A 14235-nucleotide genomic window follows, 5' to 3' on the forward strand; every position below is an offset into this window, starting at 1 on the left:
GGTGTGCTCTGTCACAACAAGGGGAGGGGAGAGAGACACGGAGAGAGGAGAGAGAGAGGAGAAAGCAAGAGGAGGGGAGGGCAAAGACCCGAAACAATTGGTGGAGCCCGGGCAGTGAAAACAGCTGGAAAGCGAAGACGAAGGAGAGGAAGGAGGGGAAGAAAAGGAGAGTTGAGCAGTGATTCAGCTGGCAGCCACTGAGACATCTGGTAATGATAGGGAGGACTTGAAAACTCCTTTGCTTCATTCTCATTAACACACTCCTGCCTAATTTATTTCCATTATACAACCTATTTAGAACAACCATAATCAGGGTTACTATCCACAGAAGTCAAGAAGGAGACATCCTGTGCTCCATCTCTAATGACTTGGTTCATCAAATGCTAGTTTTGCTGGTGTCACTACCAGCAAAAGAATAACAAAAGCAGCCAAGATTCAAAAAGACAACATTTTGGTTACTAGGCAACCTGAGCCACAGCAAGACCAGCAACCTGGTGAGACCAGCAAGACTTGTGTCACCAGATCCTGTCCAGACTCCAACAAGATGCTGGACCTACTGGGTAGCTGTGGCTTAGTTCAAAGAGTGACTTGTTTAGTGACCAGTTTGTTTTGTTGTGCTTTTTGCTGGTCTTGCGAGTGACACCCGCTAGCACGTGACTAGCACGAAAACCCGACAAAACCCCAACAAAACTATACTGGTCCATGCATGGGTTTTTTCCCCAGCAGGGTTGGTATCACTTTCTAGAACTCAAAATTTAGCCTCCGAAGCCAGTTTCCAGAGATGGGGACTCGAGTCACTGTGACTTGGACTCGAGTCGACTCGAGTCGCTATTTTGATGACTTGTGACTTGACAAAAATGAAAAAAACTTGAGACTCGACTTGGACTTGGAAGTTAAAGACTCGGGACTTGACTTGACTTGAGACACGATGACTTGAATGACTTACGTGTTATTGAGTTTATGTTTTCAGTTTGAATATAAAATGAATAATACATTTAAAAAAGTAATATCGATAACACGGTAGGAGCGCAGGCTGAGAATGTCATGCGTTGTCATGATTGGATCGCTACCCCGTCAATCAATCAGTCGTGCCCTCTCTACCTACCTAACGTGTTTATTGGAGAATCACCCCCCTTCATATCAGACATGCACAAACATGTCAGCGGGAGCGGTGCCGCGAATCATCACCTTCGGCTATCGTAATTTATGACGGCAAAAGACGGACAGCACAGTGCAAGATATGCAACAGAAACATTTCACACAGCCAGGCGACAACTTCAAACTTTGTTCGTTTGAAGTTTATAGAGCTCTGGTGTCTCCAGATGTTACAGATGAAACATAAAATGTTTCTAATGCTCTTTAATTGTTTCTTCTTTCAGATTTTTTTCAGATATTTTTTTCATATTTGCAACTCAAATGTGTCAGACACTGTCGGCAGATGTTCATTTGTTTAGATTGAGCTGTCAATCATTGTATGAGGTAATTACTTTTTTGTTTGATTCCATGGTGTATTTTACTGAATATCAGTAATTACAGTGCAAATCCAAAACAGGTTAGACATATTGGACAATGATGGTTACTTAAAGTTACTTATATCTTGTCTTTTCACGTTACTAAGATCATATTCTGCGGGTAAAATTGCAATAATAAGGTGACTTGACTTGGACTTGACCTATTTAAGGACTTGACTTGGACTTGACCTATTTAAGGACTTGACTTGACTTGACTTGACCAAAACAAAATGACTTGGGACTTACTTGAGACTTGAAGGTTAAGCCTTGAGACTCAATTGAGACTTGCACATGTGTCCCATCTCTTCCAGTTTCACATAATTAGGAATTTGGCAGCTGTGTCTATCATGGGTAGACCCACAAAGAAATCCACAAGTAGCTATGCTTGAAATGGCACAGGAAGTCTTTTAAACAGCTACTTCAGCTCAGCAGCACATACTAGTATTTTTTTAATTCAGCCCCTGAAGCCGTAGCAACACATAGTAATGTGAAATTACTGTACTGATCATGAAAAAGTCTCAATAAGTCATGACGGAAAATACACAAGAAGTCTCCCATTTTGGCTGAAGCGACTATTTTAGGATTATTTTCTCATTTCAAGGAGTCTTCAAAAGTGGATTCTGCTTAGATCAATCGATTTCTTCCAAGTTTTTTTTTTTACTTGAGTTGAGGCTCATTCCAAGGGCTCAGATACACACACACACACACGCACGCAGATACACAAACACACACACAGGCACACACAAGGCAAAGGGCAGACCACACACGCATCAAATGTGTTGAAAGAATCCATCTTCGCTCATTTGACGCGAGACAATAACTGAAGCAAAGCCCAGTTTGTCGCTTGAGGCTGAATTTTTAGCTTTAAAGTTCAGTTTGAGCCCACTGGAGGGAGGAAATGAAGTATTGGAACAAGATTGTTTGGGAAATAATAATATCAAGTAAGGAAGGTTTTGTTTTTATCTGTCAATCCGTGGCACATAACGGAAGGTGGATCAGACAATGACTAGGGAATGCTTTCTGTTGTTGTTGTTTTTTTGGTCTTATATGTTTAGAGTGCTTTTGTTGGCCATACTGCTATGACTATAAAGTATACGGGAGATTGTTTCCACATGTAGGACACAACCAGGACCTTTAGCCAAATTCACTATAGATTTGGCCCGCAAAGCGAGTTTCACTAGCGACATGACTTTTGGTAGACACCCCACAAAAAATCTAAAGAAACGAGGTCTGAAAAGACAAAGGAAGGCATCAATTTTGGATTACAGTTGCCATTTTGACTCAAGGGCACCCTTGAGAATATTTTTAAATTCATCTCCTAAAGTCAGCTTCACTGAGCAACCTGAAATTTGGTGGACATTTGACCAACACAAAATTCTCAACAATGACACGCCCACAAAAATACACTAAGTCGGTCATTTTGGTTAGAATCAATCAATTTAGTCATTTCCAGGATTTCTGCTTAAACAAATTCCTCTTCTGTTCCATCGTTACAAGATTTGAACCACTTTGTATCAAACGGACATGCGTCACAAAATTCTGAATCATTCAAGACTTTGTCATTGAGTGCGGGTGGAGCGTGGCGTCAAGGTTTGATGACTCACCATAAAAGTACGTCTGCTTCACAAGGTCAGAGTTTGACCAGCGTTTGGAAATCAACCTTGGAAACAAATTTCACTTAACATGATATTTGACCCATCACAAAAAAGTCTCAGTAAGCCTACCAATTTGCTTTGAAGCGGCCATTTTAGGATAGAAAGAAATAAGAAATCGAGGCTATGAGTGAGAGCTTATTTGCTCAGAAATGTTTTTCGATTGAGGGGAAAGGTCACCAGAAGCTCAATTTTTCCACAAATCACAGCGGATTTATCTTGAACACATAAGCTGTATTGATGTGTTGACTCAAGCATTTTGTCTTCAATTCATTGCGGATTGCGCCCGATAAGCCGCTGGTTTGAAAATCAAATTGTTTACTTCGGTCACTGTTTCCACCATTATTCCTCCAGAGGCCAGATCTCCGCCTATTTTTTTTATATTCATACAAGCGGAAATATTTCAAGAATTAGAGTCGGGGGTGTGCAAGTAAATCCCAGACTGGACTGGTTGTTAAGTTCTTTCGCAGGAGCAGGAATAAAGTTGTCCCCATTTTCTGACCGGCTGTATCTTAGCTAATGGAATAAGCAGATCACTCAAACACACACACAGACACACACATGGGTGCGCACACTTGCGCGGGGCCCTGTGGGAAATGACCTCTGTGGGCCGAGCAAACGAATCTGGCCGTTGACGCGTATTCATGTGATAATGATGCTTCACCGGAGGAAGTTTGCTTCAATGTTCGCACTGTTTTCTTTCGTAACACACGCACGCACGCATGCGTGAGAACACACACAAACACTCTCCCACTGGTCTCTCATTAGGGCAAAGTAACGTCCATTCACTGCAATTAGTGGCTCATTTAAAGCCATTTTACTCCCATTTGAATTTCTGACTAAGACAAGGTAGAAAAAGTTGTTACTCTGCACTTGAGTAGACATACAGATACTTGACTTGAGTGAAAGTAGAAGTACTGATTCTATTTAAAATTTCATTACAGAAAACTATAGATATGCTTCTTCTGGCGAGCGTCCCTTGGCCATTATGGGGTAGTGTAACAAAATCATAAATAACAGAAGAATTTCACATTTAAGTGAGTCGGTATGATGCAGTAATATATAAAAAAGATTAATTCCTCTGAGTACTGTTATAATGTCTGTGTACAACAATGCTAGTTTCGTTAGCCAGCCAATGACATTTGACATTGTGTGTTAGCATTAAGCAAGTGTAATTTCACATTTAAGTGACATTTAAGTATGATGCAGTAATATATATAAAAAAATAATTCCTGTGAGTACTGTTATAATGTCTGTCTTATTATTTGTTATTTTCCACATGTACAACAATGCTAGTTTCGTTAGCCAGCCAATGACATTTGACATTGTGTGTTAGCATTAAGCTAAAGTGGGCTTTCGTAAGTTATGTGGTTTCTGTTTTGCTATCTGTTGCTTGTTTTGAAGTTGGCTGACTTCATTCAATTGGAGCAAAATAACTCAGACAAATAGATGCTGAGCCATATGCTGCTTCACCAAGATATTCCCGTCCATTTTGATGAATGCGTCAGTTTACACTCACTGTGGGGGACTCTAGCTTCCACGTCTGTGCCGTCTCCTGGGTAACCGGCCTCGGGAACATTTCCGTCGTGGCACAAGAGCCGGAATATGTTAATGTCGGCAAACACAGCTGCCTGCCAGGCTGCCATTCTGCCATCTTGCCCGACGACTCAATTAATTGTGATTTGCTGGATTTACAAGTTATTACACCAAATAGCTTTAGTGGAATAATAGAAGAATCAAATCGTAGGCCAAACACGGGTGCCCGCAAGCTAATATTACGAGCGTTGCAGCGCCAGTTTAATACTATAACTACGCGTTTTTTCCAACTGGGAAGCGGGATCAAGCTCTTGATGAGAAGAAAGGTGGCGATTCAGAGTGGATGGAACAAGTATACGTAATGAAGTCTGCACTTTGTGTTTAGAAATAAGGCAGGTAAGATGGAGCCTTTTGAAATCCATTCTGTAGCTAATTCAGTGAATTTGATAGATGCATCAATCATTTCCAGAAGGAAGCATTGAAATAATGACATGTGGTGGTCTGGCATTTCCAAGCTTGTTAAAGTGATTGGATGAACTCCACGTCACAACAGTGGCTTTTCTTCAAAAATGTTTTATTTTGAATTAGAGGCCTCACAAAGTACTACTTTACATGTGTATACTAAATGTGACCACAACCACATGAAGTGATTAAACTAGGTGCCAAAGACAACTAGCTTCGATATGCTTACCCCAAAATAGGAATGAACGTTTTTTTAATTAATTAAGGAATTCAATTTCATTTGATATCATTTCTTAGATTACATTATTATTGTTATTGTTGTTTGTGTTTATTTTTAATAACATGAAAAATACAAATTTAATATACTATCTAATTAGTTTTTTTAAATTATGAGCAAATGAACTAAAACTTTGATCATTTAAATTTTATTATTTAATCAATATTTTAATTAAGATTTGGTAACCTAGTAGTTATCGATTTTTGTTTCTTTAACATGTAATGTTTATATAATAAAATTTATGAATGAAATAAATGTGTATTTTTATTGATTTAAAAACATAAACTAAATAATGAATGCAAAAAAATGCATTATTTTAACAATATAATATTTTGTAAACTGTTTTTTAAATACACTTTAATGAATGCAGAGAAACAAGCGTGAAGCATCACAATGATGTGTATTTAATATTTTAACATGTTTTGGATTTCAATTTCTTAATTAAATCATTCATATCATTAATTATGATTACATACTTATTCAAATTAATTATGATTACAATTGAATAAGTTTAATTTAATTGGAGTGTTTGATTACTAATATTTAATGTTTGCATGTCTCCATACATATGTTTTAATATGCCAAAATAAACAGGACAAAATCACTGTGTGCGAGCTCATTTTTATCCCATCCGTCATTCCTTTCTCTTTGCCAGAATCTTCTGCCATAAATCTGCATTCGCAACAAGTGTTTAATGGCTACCGAGGAGCTGAAATGGATCCTACGTATCTTCCCCATTGGCCGGGCTTTCCTATCTTTCCATCTTGACGGACTTCACTTTTGATTGGCTCACTAGTAAGTTGAATGGCCAAGAGGTTTTGCCAACTAAGCGCAACTCTCTCCCAGAATTGTTTTTGTATTTCAGATGCCAAGATTTTAAATGAAAATAAAATGCTTTGAAAGTCATATGGACATTTTCCCCCCCTCCAGCTACTCGGTAAATGTCGTCCCAACAAAATGAATCTCAGAGAGAGTAAAACCACGTACGAACCCAACAAACGTCTTATAATAACATTGCACCAACTCAACCGATTTGAAAGCTTTTAATAGCAAAGCGAACATCTTGTTTGAGACAATATAACTTTCACAGTCCCAAAGCAAACAGTTCTCAAAATGTGGAAGAAAATCGAGAATGTGGAGCAGGGGTATCAAACAATTTTTTTTCCCGGGCTGCACTGTAGTCATAGCTTCTTTCGGAGGGCCATTATGACTGTCAACCCAAATAAATGTATGAGCACCTCATATTATATATACAGTAAAAGCTACAAAACAAACTGACAAATACCGTTTTTTCCATGTATAATGCGCCCCCATGTATAATAAGCACCCTAAAAATGGCATGTCAATGCTGGAAAAAAGCCTGTACCATGTATAATACGCACCCAAATTTTTTTTTTTTCTTTTCTTAAGTTCCAATGATCGTCACACACGCATCTGGCTGTGGTGAATTTTTTCCTCTGCATTTGACCCATCCCCGTGTGATTTTGATCCATCCCCTGGGGGAGAGGAGAGCAGTGAGCAGGAGCGGCGCCGCGCTCGCGAATCATTTGGTGATCTAACCCCCCAATTCCAACCCTTAATGCTGAGTGCCAAGCAGGGAGGCAATGGGTCCCATTTGTATAGTCTTTGGTATGACCCGGCCGGGGTTCGGACTCACAACCTTCCAGTCTCAGGGCGGACACTCTACCACTAGGCCACTGAGCTGGTTCTTGGATGTATTATATAAAAATATAGTTGCCAGTGTTCTGTATGTGTCTGCATGTGTTTTGTACACACAAGCCAAGAGCTCTGAAAGACATTTGGCGGGCCGACCTCAAGTAGTGTCAACGAGTACACAACAGACAAGGCTAAGAGCCAAACATACAGATTGCCATGTACCCGAGCCAGTTAGCCTAGCCAGTTCCGTTTGCACTCTGTTGTCCACATGAAAATTAATACATGCCCACCAAACTGTATTTGAGTCACAATTACCTCTTATATCAAAATTGGCTAGCTGGCTAGCCAACTAGCTGAGAGCTTTGATACCGATGGTAGCGGCTAGCCATGTTAGTAAGCACAACGCTTTTTTTTTTTCATAAACTATATCTCTGTCGGCACCCATTCAAATAATTCTACAAACTATATCAAAAAGCTCCATTCATACTAATGTATTGGGAAAATGGTTTATTCGAACTGAGTTCCTCACAGTGAGTTCATGAGCATTGCCCGTTCCAAAGTGGCTCCAAAACAAAGAAATGGAAATGAACCAGACAAGATATGATTTGTGACAATGTCAGTTTAAGCCATTATAGACAACTTCCAGAACTGCAAAAGCTGTAGTTTATTATCAAACCAATGATACCATTTGAATTTGTGCATGAAATGGAAAGAATACAAGACAATGAAGACAATTTGCAATTCCAGTAATGACACACGAATTTGATGCACAATTTGTCTTCGCGGGCCACATAAAATGATGTGGTGGGCCGTATCTGGTCCCCGGGCCTTGAGTTTGACACCTGTGATGTGGAGGCAATGACAGTGTATCGCATCTGCATCCAATCAGATTTCTGCAAAGCGTTGCCACTCACATTTCTCACGGGGCAGGGCATACTGAGTTGATATAATATGTGCTGTGTGCGTGTTTAGGCATTCAAGATTCCTTTTGTGTGTTTTTAAATGAGATTTAACTGTTGTGATTGATTGTAATCTTGTTGTCAAAAGGTTTGTTAGTTTAACATGTCCTGCCTTGAAATTACACCAGATGACACTCACGGCTGAATTAGACATGACTTTCTCGGTTTTCTTTTGGCATGTTCAATAATTATTTTTGTACGCATTACTTGTGTGTGTTCAGACGTTGTATTTATGGAATCTGGACAATAACATGACAGGACACATTCAGAGCCAGTCAGTGATTTTTTTTCTTTCTTTTAATTAGCCTTCAGAGATCGTGTATGTCACTCAGAAAGGCTCGAGTAAAGTTGTTTTAATCACATGCACTTTGAGGGGCTATACAGTTTATGCATGAATAATTTATTATTATTATTTTTTTTTTTTTTTTTTTTAATTTATTATTATTATATGAATGAAGTGTAATATCCAGAATATTTAGGTATTTGTAATAAATTATTTTTTGTACTTTGGTTTTATATTTACCTCTAATATGAGAGTTGTTTAAATTCTGTATTGAAAATAAAAATACACCTTTTCTTTTTTCTAATTTGTATGCATTTCAAAATACTGTAAGTTGATTTTTACTTTCTTCTCATTTTGTATCAATATATTTGTGATTTTCATTAAAACTTAATAACCACCTAATTTAAATACATTTTATTTGATATTTAATTTATATCTTGTTTATTTTTTCACATTATTTCTTGAACTTACACCACCAAATTTTGATTTAAATCAAAGACTTCTCTACCTTTACTAATAAAATCAACAAGTAGACAAATACCATGACAAATAAAAAATACAATAACATTTAATAAACCCTTCTTTTATAAGGTCACATGGTATTATTCAATATTTTTAGGGTAATATACTTGTATTTTTTCCGATTTTATTATTATTATTATTCATTTTAATAGAATATCCATTCATGTCATTTTGAATCCGGATCCCTTGTGTTTCTTCATTCCTCCCTGAAGCGTAGAACCACAACGACGGCCGTTTCCCAGTCGTCAGGAATGTTGTCGAGACCTCAGTTTATTTGATCTGGACTATAAAATGTGTGTGAATATGTATGTGTTTTGTGAGTGTGTGTGCTTTGTGAATGTGTGTGCATACGTGCGCGCAGGCGTGTGTGCATGCGTGCGTGCATGCGTGCGTGCGTGCATGCATGCGTGTGCTTATTGCAAGCAGACCAGCAGCGTCCGCTCCATTGATTCTTCTTGGAAAAATCTTGGCCATGTTTGGCAAAAAGTGGCTGCGGATCTGATGGAAATTTCCTACCAAACATCTTGAAACGTTCGACAACAACATGTCAAATGTTGCCAGTAGAGTTGGTGGGTCGAGGGGTGGGGGTAGGGGGTTGGGCGGTATTCAAGGGTTTGGTATCCGTACCCGGAGCAGAAACAAATCAGCCGACGTCAGCACTTCGCCTGATGAAACAATTTGCAACGTTTTCCCGCTGCTTTTACTGGAAGCTCCCGTCTGGACTTGTCCGTCGCAGAAATCAGGGATTTGGCGTGCAGATGGTTGAGTCCATTATCATCCACACCCTTGGCAGGCCCAATTGGTCCCCAGGGCTCATCCTGACTGAACACAATGATGCCGGTTATTCCGCTCACTACACAAGAAACTTCTTGATTCTGACTAGACAGGACGAGACAGACGGAAACTGACAAACGGTCCCCCTTCACTGACCACATTGATCAGTCAATGTCTAGTTTTAACCTTTTCTTTATTTCTTTAGTCTTGTGGTCAGAACTCATTCTGGAACAGGGTGTCCCCAGCAGAACACAAAAATTTTTCACAAAAATCAAGCTTCACTGGCAAGCCAAACCTGATTTTGTGGTGGTTTTGTTTGTGTGCAAGTAACGACTGTGTGACATGCAGTGTCGTCTACATAGGCTGGATTGGTCTCTGGAACTAATCTTGCAGTCATGCTGGTTGCTCTGGAACAGGATCTTCTTCCAGTACAAATAGCTTACAAATTCTTCATTTTTCTGATTGCTTCAGTGTTGACCTGTGTGACAAAGGCATGCAGTTTCGTAGTGTTTACAGCCAAGTCAACTAATTTGTCTCTAGATTGGTCTTTGGAACTCATCTTTATTGAACACAGTGGTAGGCTGGTTGTTGTGGAACAGGATATTGCTGCAGGATGTGATGTGATGACATATTTCTAATGGTTTGTTCGCTAAGCTGGATGGTTTTATAGTGTCCACACCCTCGAGAGTGCATTTGTCTCCGGATTGGAATCTGGGTCTTATCTTGATTGGACACAGTTGTGTTGTTCTGGAACAGGATGTTCATGCTGTAGAGCATGATGGATTGTTGACAAACACAAGCAGGAATGATGTTTTGCAGCGATGCCACTACTCAAAGAATCATTCAGATTCTTTAGGGGCTCTTTCTGATTGGACATAACCTCATGACTCTTCAATAAACTGGACTGTCATAGGTATAGCTACGCTTAAATGAGCATTTGCTCCCAAGTGTTCTTGTTCCCGCGGCTCTAAGTGTGACAAAGTGACAAAGACGTGCAGTAGCATTCAGTCACGACGGCTCTGTTGTCTCCTCTAGTGTCCTGCAATCAAAGTAATGACACCGTACGCAGATCCATTTAAAGCTGCGACACGGATGTGGACTGGTCGTCGACAGCGCCTCGCCGCAAGACCGTAAATCGAGTTTCATCACAAGTGAGTTCACTTTTTCACATGTTAGACTTTTGTGTGTGAAAACAGTATTCTGCCCGTGTTCCACATTCAGTTCTGTAGTATTTTTTACTCATTAGGCCTGATGGTGTACATCTGGATTTCTCAGCGCTCAGCAATCAGTTTGTTTCTTTTGGATTATCCCCAGTTTATTCCAGCGTCTGCACCACAAACGTCCCGCCGCCACATCCAACTTTGTGTCACGGTTCTCCTACTTGGTCAGACTTAGGTAGTAATATAAAGAGACACAGTTTAACGCTTTTTCTCATGCCCGAGTTGATACTGGACCTGAGTGGAGGCGCTTAGAAATAAAATTAGGACACGTGGATGATGAGAGCATCAAATTTCAGCCTCAACACGTCAACGAGCCCTCAGGAGCAATGTGGTACCGAAATGTGTGAAAGTGGCGTGTTTATTTTTGGATCCAACGTCTACTACAAAACTAAGGGCTCTAATAGTCAACGTAAATGACTGCGGTTACATTACCTTCGCAAACTCTTCCCCCAAAAGCAGTGAGTGATGAAATTTAAAAAACAAACAATGACCTGTCTGGATGGATTAATATGTGGACATTAATCTAAGTTAGAGGTAGAGTTATACTACGCTTCTCAGACAGCATGTTTCGGAAAGTGTTCATAGAGTTGGACTGTGAACCAAGATAGCAATAGCAGTTAGCATTAGCCAAGGTTTTAGCAGAAACAGCAGTAGCCTGATTGACTAGCGATATCCATACATTGTTCTTTCTGTTTAGGTATGGCGCGAATGAAGCAGCTACCTTGATAGTATCCCACGGTCAAATTCAGACGAAAAATAAGTTGTTTCACCTTCTGTGTGAGCCTAGCATAATACTGTATTGCTCAACTAAAGGTTTTTGTCATATGGAAAGTAATAGCACGCCTACACACAATGAAACGCTTAGTCAAATGTCAACTCAGCGTAAATTCATTTAAAAAAAATGACACAGTTATTACGTGCAGTTTGAACGTTTAGCACTTTTGATTGCAGCTTAGCATTGCGTCATCAGAAGTGAGCTAAAGTAGCATACAGTAAAGTATGTGTGCCAAATGTCACCCCAAATTAAAATAAATGTCCATTTGTTGTGATAATCGCACATAATCACATCTCAGTGTCCCCAACTCTATTTCACAGCTGCAGGAACGACAACACTTTGTGTCAAATGACTCAAAATGTGTAATTAGCCAATTTGCTGACTACTGCAGAATCGCCTGCACTTCTTTTTCTCCGCTTGTGACGTCTCAGAGAGGGCAACGGCTTAGGTAATGTCTCCTCCCGGCATTGGAAAACTGCACATATGACCTTTAATGCTCAGCGGCAATTCCCTGACTTTTTGCACACTTCAGCGACGATGTTTTATTATTCGCTTGCCCGTCTAGACTGCGACTAAGGCTGGACAGGAAGCAGAAGGGCAAGCGCTTCCTGCAGTGACCTGCTTTATGGTTTGGCTTCCCGAGGCCCAACAGATGGCTGAAGGGGATTTTTGCAAGACCACTTGAGTGTGTGCGTGTCGCCATGGGCCTGATGAGTCAACAATGGTGTCATTAAAATCTGCACTGGAAGGAAGAATTGAAGTATTATTCCGAAAAACTCATCAGCAAGTCTACTCAATTCATCCGACCTGCGACATTACTCAGATTGGTTGGTATGCTAATAATGTTTATGGACTTGTTTTTGCTCTCAATCCCCGCTGCACCTGAAAGTTGAAACCAGAGGTTTCCCAAGTCAGGCTTACTGTGACTACAGCCAAATTAGCTGCAAAGGATTTAGGTATCTTGCCTTTCAAATGGACAAAACATAGATGACCTTGCCGTTATCGTATGAACACATTTGTAAAGTTTCCAAAATCTTCAATTAATCCATTCCAGACATTTTTGTAAGAAAAATAGTACTTTATATTTTCCCTCCTTTATTTTTTCCTTATTGTACTTAATTTTACTAATAAAACTTACAGTAATGACATAAGAAAACGTGTAAATACTTACAGTTTCTGATACATTTTTGCTTCAATTCATTCGACACTGTGCTGTTCCAACTGGTATGCGCAATTCGGCGACCTGGGGGCAGTAGAATGGGAATATACGATACACTGTTGCCAGTTGTTCTTCGCAGAGGATAAAAAAAATAAGCCTGTGATTATTATATTAACTGTCGACATGTGCTGCCCCACCGTTTGTTGTCAATTATGTATTTCTTTAAGGGTTATAACACTAGATGCTATTTCTTTGCACGTCTATGGCGTTTCCCATGTGTTTGCATTAACCTGGTGGACTTTAAGGCAAAGGTTATGTGGTTGTTTTAAATCTATAGTCTGTAGCTCTGGCTTTGTTGGACAGTACAGTAAACTTCAACTGGGCGTATCAATAAACAGCTTGAGGCTTCATTCTTTGAGTGGGGAGGATTGTTCACTCTGCAAAACTGCTTGTTGTGAAATAAGCAGAGATGAGTCTCTAAGTACGAGTCTACATGAGTATTTGGGGTCTTTAACCGCTGACGCTTTCAAGGTGTTTAATCCAACGATCACACGTTATAATTATTTAGCATCCATATTGGGGGAAAAAAAGCATAGCTTGTTTGTTATTTCTCTTGTTAGCCATTCTTTTGTATTTTCACTGCTACTGTTTGCAGTCTCACTGGCCTTCTTGTGGAGCTACTCTAGGGGGTTTAAGGCTTTACTGAAAAGTTGTAAAAAAACAAAGTGAGTTTTACCTTTTAAAAAGGCACAATGTGATGACAGGGAGCATGCCGTGGATGGCGCTTGAGATATACGTGTGGTGTAGTGTGCGTGGAGGTCCCTCTGGCTCCCATGGTTCCCCTCCTTCCCTCCTCTACTCTCTCGACTAACTCAAGCGCCACCTCCTTTCCCTCGCATGCAATCGCACTTTGCTGTGGATGTGAGGTGCCAGTTAACCCTTCACCAGGAGGTTTTTTTGTTTGTTATTATTTTCAGAAAGATAACAAATGATACACTATGTCCTAACCCCTTCACGTCTGGTATTTGTAGTACCCACTACAGAAAAAGAATCACTTTAAGAGGATCCCCTTTTTAACTTTTCCCAGCTATTTTTCCTTTTAAGAAAGATTCCTTCAAAGTGTTTACAAAGCACCCACTTGATATGTGGTAGGACTTCCAGTCATGCTGGATGTGGTCAGAACCGCAACACATGGAGGTGCTTTCAAGCTGTGAGTAAATAACAACAATGTTAATGAATGATCAAGCTGTTAACAGATTGCTTAATCTGGAAACACTCAAGGAAAACATAGCAACATATTGTGAGGGTAAAAAAATGTGAATCCTACTTTGTACATTAAACTAAAAAAGAAAATGTTTGGTTCTATCCCACCTGGTTGGGTTCTTAACTGCATACTGAAAATGACAATAATGTAAAAGACAGGATTGTGAGGTTGTTTCCAGGTACTTG

The 14235-nt window shown here is 39.7% G+C and overlaps 2 long non-coding RNA genes across 4 annotated transcripts; one reads left to right on the forward strand and one right to left on the reverse strand.

Annotated features, from left to right (window-relative positions):
- The first annotated feature begins 70 nt into the window (after positions 1-70).
- LOC133145239 (uncharacterized) lies at positions 71-12570 on the forward strand. 3 transcript variants are annotated; one of them, XR_009710869.1, is made up of 4 exons: positions 71-209; positions 6094-6233; positions 10668-12075; positions 12193-12570. It is a non-coding gene; the product is annotated as an uncharacterized LOC133145239 (long non-coding RNA). The 3 variants fall into 3 exon arrangements; XR_009710870.1 differs by having other exon boundaries at positions 10668-10783; positions 11948-12570; XR_009710868.1 differs by having other exon boundaries at positions 10668-12570.
- On the reverse strand, positions 7589-13668 carry LOC133145240 (uncharacterized). The gene is made up of 3 exons (XR_009710871.1): positions 13523-13668; positions 12799-12870; positions 7589-9680 (listed from the first exon to the last, which is right to left on the reverse strand). It is a non-coding gene; the product is annotated as an uncharacterized LOC133145240 (long non-coding RNA).
- Between the last annotated feature and the right edge of the window lie 567 nt (positions 13669-14235).

The sequence above is a fragment of the Syngnathus typhle genome, linkage group LG21 (assembly GCF_033458585.1).
Source record: "Syngnathus typhle isolate RoL2023-S1 ecotype Sweden linkage group LG21, RoL_Styp_1.0, whole genome shotgun sequence".
NCBI classification, from domain to species: domain Eukaryota; kingdom Metazoa; phylum Chordata; class Actinopteri; order Syngnathiformes; family Syngnathidae; genus Syngnathus; species Syngnathus typhle.